The sequence below is a fragment of the Lipotes vexillifer genome, unplaced genomic scaffold, assembly GCF_000442215.2.
Source record: "Lipotes vexillifer unplaced genomic scaffold, Lipotes_vexillifer_v1.1 scaffold720, whole genome shotgun sequence".
Taxonomy (NCBI): Eukaryota; Metazoa; Chordata; class Mammalia; order Artiodactyla; family Lipotidae; genus Lipotes; species Lipotes vexillifer.
Genome location: NW_006791129.1, coordinates 42849 through 47836, shown reverse-complemented (window position 1 = coordinate 47836; position 4988 = coordinate 42849). Strand labels below are relative to the sequence as shown.

Genomic DNA, 4988 nt, shown 5'->3' with positions numbered 1-4988 from the left:
ATATATATATATTTTTTTTTTTTTTTCAAAACAGCACATCAGAAATTTTTGTTACAATTCAACATGCTGTTCTAACAGTGCTGTGGCCAAGTCACCCAACATTTTCTTCACTTTCCTTCCACACAAGTTAATTTGTTTCACAAAGTGGAACTAAAGTATATTCAAGTCATTCAAATGCAAGCTACATAGATTCCTTATAAGTTACTGTATTAAGGTAGGAAAGAGATGCAAGAAAAAAAGACATCCCAGAACTTATAATATAGGTTATCAAAATATTGGTACACAATCTTTCCCAAGCTGCTTCATAATGATCCTAAAATTACCAGCAAGAAAAAATGGCACAAGAATGAGGTTTATGGCTCACCCGACTCTGTGTCATAATTACTGTAATACTTATTGGTGTAATAATTCTCATAATTATCCTCAGAAGGATCTCTATGAGACCGGCAAAAACGACAGCTGCATCTAAATCTTTGCACTCTTGAGGGAGTCTCAACGTCGTTCTGCAGTGGTGCTCTTTGAGAGTCAGACAGAGAAACTCCTTTGCAGTAGCGCTTTTTAATAGATTGAATCAGCTGCTCCATCTTCTCTCTCTGATCAGCTAACATGGTCCTCACCCCTCTCCTACAGGGTATGTTTTCACCAAGTAACTGCCCAGTCGGTTGAGGTAGACATTGTGGTAGAATGAAGGGCAATTTGATACTAGGGTTGAGAGTCAAGTTACTGAGGTTCTTTATAAATCCTTCAGACATAGTTTGAGAGGCAACTAGAATTACCTGGGAATTTTCATCGATGGATATTTGAGGAGACTCCAGGCTCCAGGTTGGGTTAATCTCAGATGAATCCATTGGGAGCTTGAAGCTCCCCCAGACCTTTGGGTTCCAGTGGAAGGTGATGATTTAGAATCAAATTGCTACAAAGTAGCCTGGAAGAACTACAGAGCTAAGAAAGAGGGAGAAAAATCCAAGCTGACACACGGAGGGGAGAGAAGAATCCAGCCCATGATTCTTTAAATTAGTTATTTTCAATAGGAAGCATTGCTGCCCCCAGCAGGCATCTAAAAATTTCTGAGGAAAACTTGGTTGCAAAATAATTGTTACAAACTACTGGCATTTAGAGGCAGAATACCCGGATTCTAAATATCCTCCACATCATAAAACTGTAACACACAAGGAAGACTTGACCCACATGATTTAGCAATGTCCTTGTCTAGCAAGCTAGATCATATTCTAGGTCACTAAACAAATCTTATTGAATTTCAAAGAATTAAAATTATTGAGACAATATTCTCTGACAAAAAGAGAATTAAACATTAAAAAAATAGCAGGATATCAGATACACCTACAGATTTTTTTTTTTTTTTTTTTTTTTTCTAGTTTTTTGTTGTGTGTATTTATTTTGTTACATAATGGTAATTGTATGGATTACCCCAGATTGAACCCAATGATGTTTGTCAAGCCTTACATTGTTTTCTGATTCTAAAACAAATATATATGTATTTACACATTTGGAAAACTAGATGCGCAGGCTTAGCGGCCATGGCTCACGGGCCCAGCCACTCCGCGGCATGCGGGATCTTCCCAGACCGGGGCATGAACCCGTGTCCCCTGCATTGGCAGGCGGACTCTCAACCACTGCGGCACCAGGGAAGCCCATCTACAAATATTTTAAAAAGCAAGCAAAACTCTACAAAATACTACATTGACCAAAGCAGAAGTCTCAAAGAAAAATAGAAAACATTTTGAACTAAATGAAAATGAAAAGACAACCTATCAAATCTGAATAATACACTTACATCAAGATGGGAGGGAAATGTATAGTATTATTACTTGGTGACTTAGATGAAATGGATCAATTCCTTGAAAGACTCAAATTACCTAAACTCACCCTAGAAGAAATAGATAACATGAGTAGTACTAAATTTGTAGCTACAAGGCTATACTTTCAGAGATCATTTCCATAGTTCATTACTAAATTTGCAGCTAAAACTTTTCTTACAAAGAAAATGTCAGGCATAGATGGCTTCACTGGTGAATTACACCAAACATTTAAGGAAGAATTAATGCCAGTTCTTAAAAATGTCTTCCAGAAAATTTAAGAGATAGCAGCCCTTCTCAACTCACTTGAGGAGGCCAGCATTTTTTGACACACAAGAGAGAAATAATAATAATAAAAAGAACAATATGACATAAAAATAGATGTAAAATTTCTTAATGAAATACTAGCAAATTTAAATAATATATAAAAACAAACAAAAAAGCACAATCAGGAGAGTTATGTTAGGAATGCAAGGCTAGTTCAACATTTGAAAACTAATCAGTGTAATTCATTATCTTAAGACAGTTAACAAAGACAAAAACAAAGAATCATAGCAATAGGTGAGGAAAAAGTATTTGCCAACATTCAGCATCCATTCATGATTTAAAACAAAATTCTCAGCAAACTTGGAATAGAAGGGACCTTTTTTAATCTGACAAAGAAAACCCACAAATATCTACAGCTAATGTCAAACTTAATTTCAGAAGAAAATGTCTTTCTCCTATAATCCATATCTAGGAAAAGACTTCATCTTTAACTACTTCTATTCAGACCTATTTAAAGTTCCTACACCTAATTTTATATATTATTATTATTACCACCACCACTACTATACTACTACTCAAGAAACCCCAGAAATAATAACTGGACCCACCTCTGTCTACATCTTATGATCTCAGTTACAGATCTGACTCACCATAGGATGTGAAAACGCCATATGCTCCCTCATCAGCCCTTACAGCTAAGGGGTTCAAGTTATGTGTCAAGGCTTTGCCAATCAGACTTAGCGTGATTTTGGAGCTAAAAAGGACCACAATTCTGAACACTCCAGGAGATATAATTCACATAGATTTCCCTCATCCTGGAGTTCTTGATGAAAGAAATCTGTGTAGTAGAGTTCTTGCTTCTTCCATTGTAGCAGGAAAGTCTATAGGGTGTGTTTCTAGCAGGGAGCAACTTGTGGCACTCAGTAATCAGTGGGAAGGGCAGTGGTTTCCTCATCAAACCAGTCCTACAATATTACTGTTGTTATTTTTGTTCTTGGGCTTAGTTCCCAACTGGAAGGCATTGAGCCTGGTTCTCGATCTTCATAAAAAATATTGAGGGGCTTCCCTGGTGGTGCAGTGGTTGAGAGTCCACCTGCTGATGCAGAGGACACGGGTTCGTGCCCCGGTCTGGGAGGATCCCACATGCCGTGGGGCGGCTGGGCCCGTAGGCCATGGCTGCTGAGCCTGCGCATCCGGAGCCTGTGCTCCGCAGCGGGAGAGGCCGCAGCGGTGGGAGGCCCGCGTACCGCAAAATAATAATAATAATAATAATAATAATAATAATAATAATGAAATAATGCCATATGCAGCAACATGGATGGACTTGGAGATTGTCATACTGAGTAAGGTAAGTCAGAGAAAGACAAATATCATATGATATTGCTTATATGTGGAATCTAAAAAGAAAGGGGGGCACAAATGAACTTATCTACAAAACAGAAATAATGTTACAGATGTGGAAAATAAACTTATAGTTACCAGAGGATAAGAGGGGGAGGGATAGATTGGAAGATTGGGATTGACATATACACACTACTATATATAAAACAGATAACTAATAAGGACCTACTGTATAGCACAGGGGACTCAAATCAATACTCTGTAATGGCCTATATGGAAAAGAATCTAAAAAAAAGAGTGGATATATGTAAATGTATAACAGATTCACTTTGCTGTAAGCCTGAAACTAACACAACATTGTAAATCAACTATACTCTAATTTAAAAAAAAAGTAATAAAAAAGTTACCTAGTATCCTTTTTATAAACATCTATTCTTGAGCACAGGCTCCGGACATGCAGGCTCAGCGGCCATGGCTCACGGGCCCAGCCGCTCCGCGGCATGTGGGATCTTCCCAGACCGGGGCACGAACCCGTGTCCCCTGCATCAGCGGGCAGACTCTCAACCACTGCGCCACCAGGGAAGCCCCGTTCCATAACTTTTGAACAGCCACCTGAAGTACATGAAGACTGTTTCAAGACTCTGCAAAGGTAGGTACTGCACAAAAGGGATACTTTTATAATCTACAGACATATATCTAAAATTTGAATTATAGTCCCAATATCTATTCTCTCTGAATCTCATTTTCTGCATCTGTAAAAAAAGAAAAATAAAAAAGAATAATTGGGCCATAGGATTGTAAAAGAGACTGCTTTGCACATTGTAATGACGTGCTATAAAAAAAAAGTTCTTTTCATGCAAAATTCTATTACAAGAACTCTCAAATTACTTTTTGTCCATTGAAAATTGAAAATGAAGAAGAAAATTAATTACAAGTTTTTCAGCAAATATTGATTGTTCTGACTGTACTGTAAATTAAAATGAAGGAGAATTAAGTTCTTCATCATGGTAGAGTATGAGATATATCAATTAAGATTAAGAAAAATATCTGTATTTACCTCAAAGTTAAAGATCGAGGGAAAAGATTATCTTGTGGTATATCAGGAGTTCAAAACTTTAGGTCACTGTTTTATACATTCAGAAGATATAAAAATATAAAACACCCTCAAGCTATCAAACTTAAATCTACAAAATACAGTAAAGTAAATATGAGTGTATTTGTGCTATTGATCTTTTTTTTCCCAAAATTGAACAAATGATTCGCAAACTGAGAAAAAAATAGTCGCTTAAAGTTTTAAGCCTAATAACAAAAATAATTTCAATTCACAAATGCTATTTAGTGACTAGAGTTTGCTCTTGGGAAATAAAATTTTATCATTTTAATAAAACACTCAGAAATTCTCACTGTTGTGCATTTTAAAGTAATCTAATTAAAACTTAACACATATTTATGGAATCAAAAAAAAAAATGGTCATGAACAACCTAGGGGCAAGATGGTAATAAAGACGCAGGTGTACTAGAGAATGGACTTGAGGACACGGGGAGGGGGAAGGGTAAGCTGAG

The 4988-nt window shown here is 36.8% G+C and overlaps 1 pseudogene; it reads right to left on the bottom strand.

Annotated features, from left to right (window-relative positions):
* Window positions 1-353: 353 nt before the first annotated feature.
* Window positions 354-848, bottom strand: LOC103082700 (developmental pluripotency-associated protein 3 pseudogene; annotated as a pseudogene).
* Between the last annotated feature and the right edge of the window lie 4140 nt (window positions 849-4988).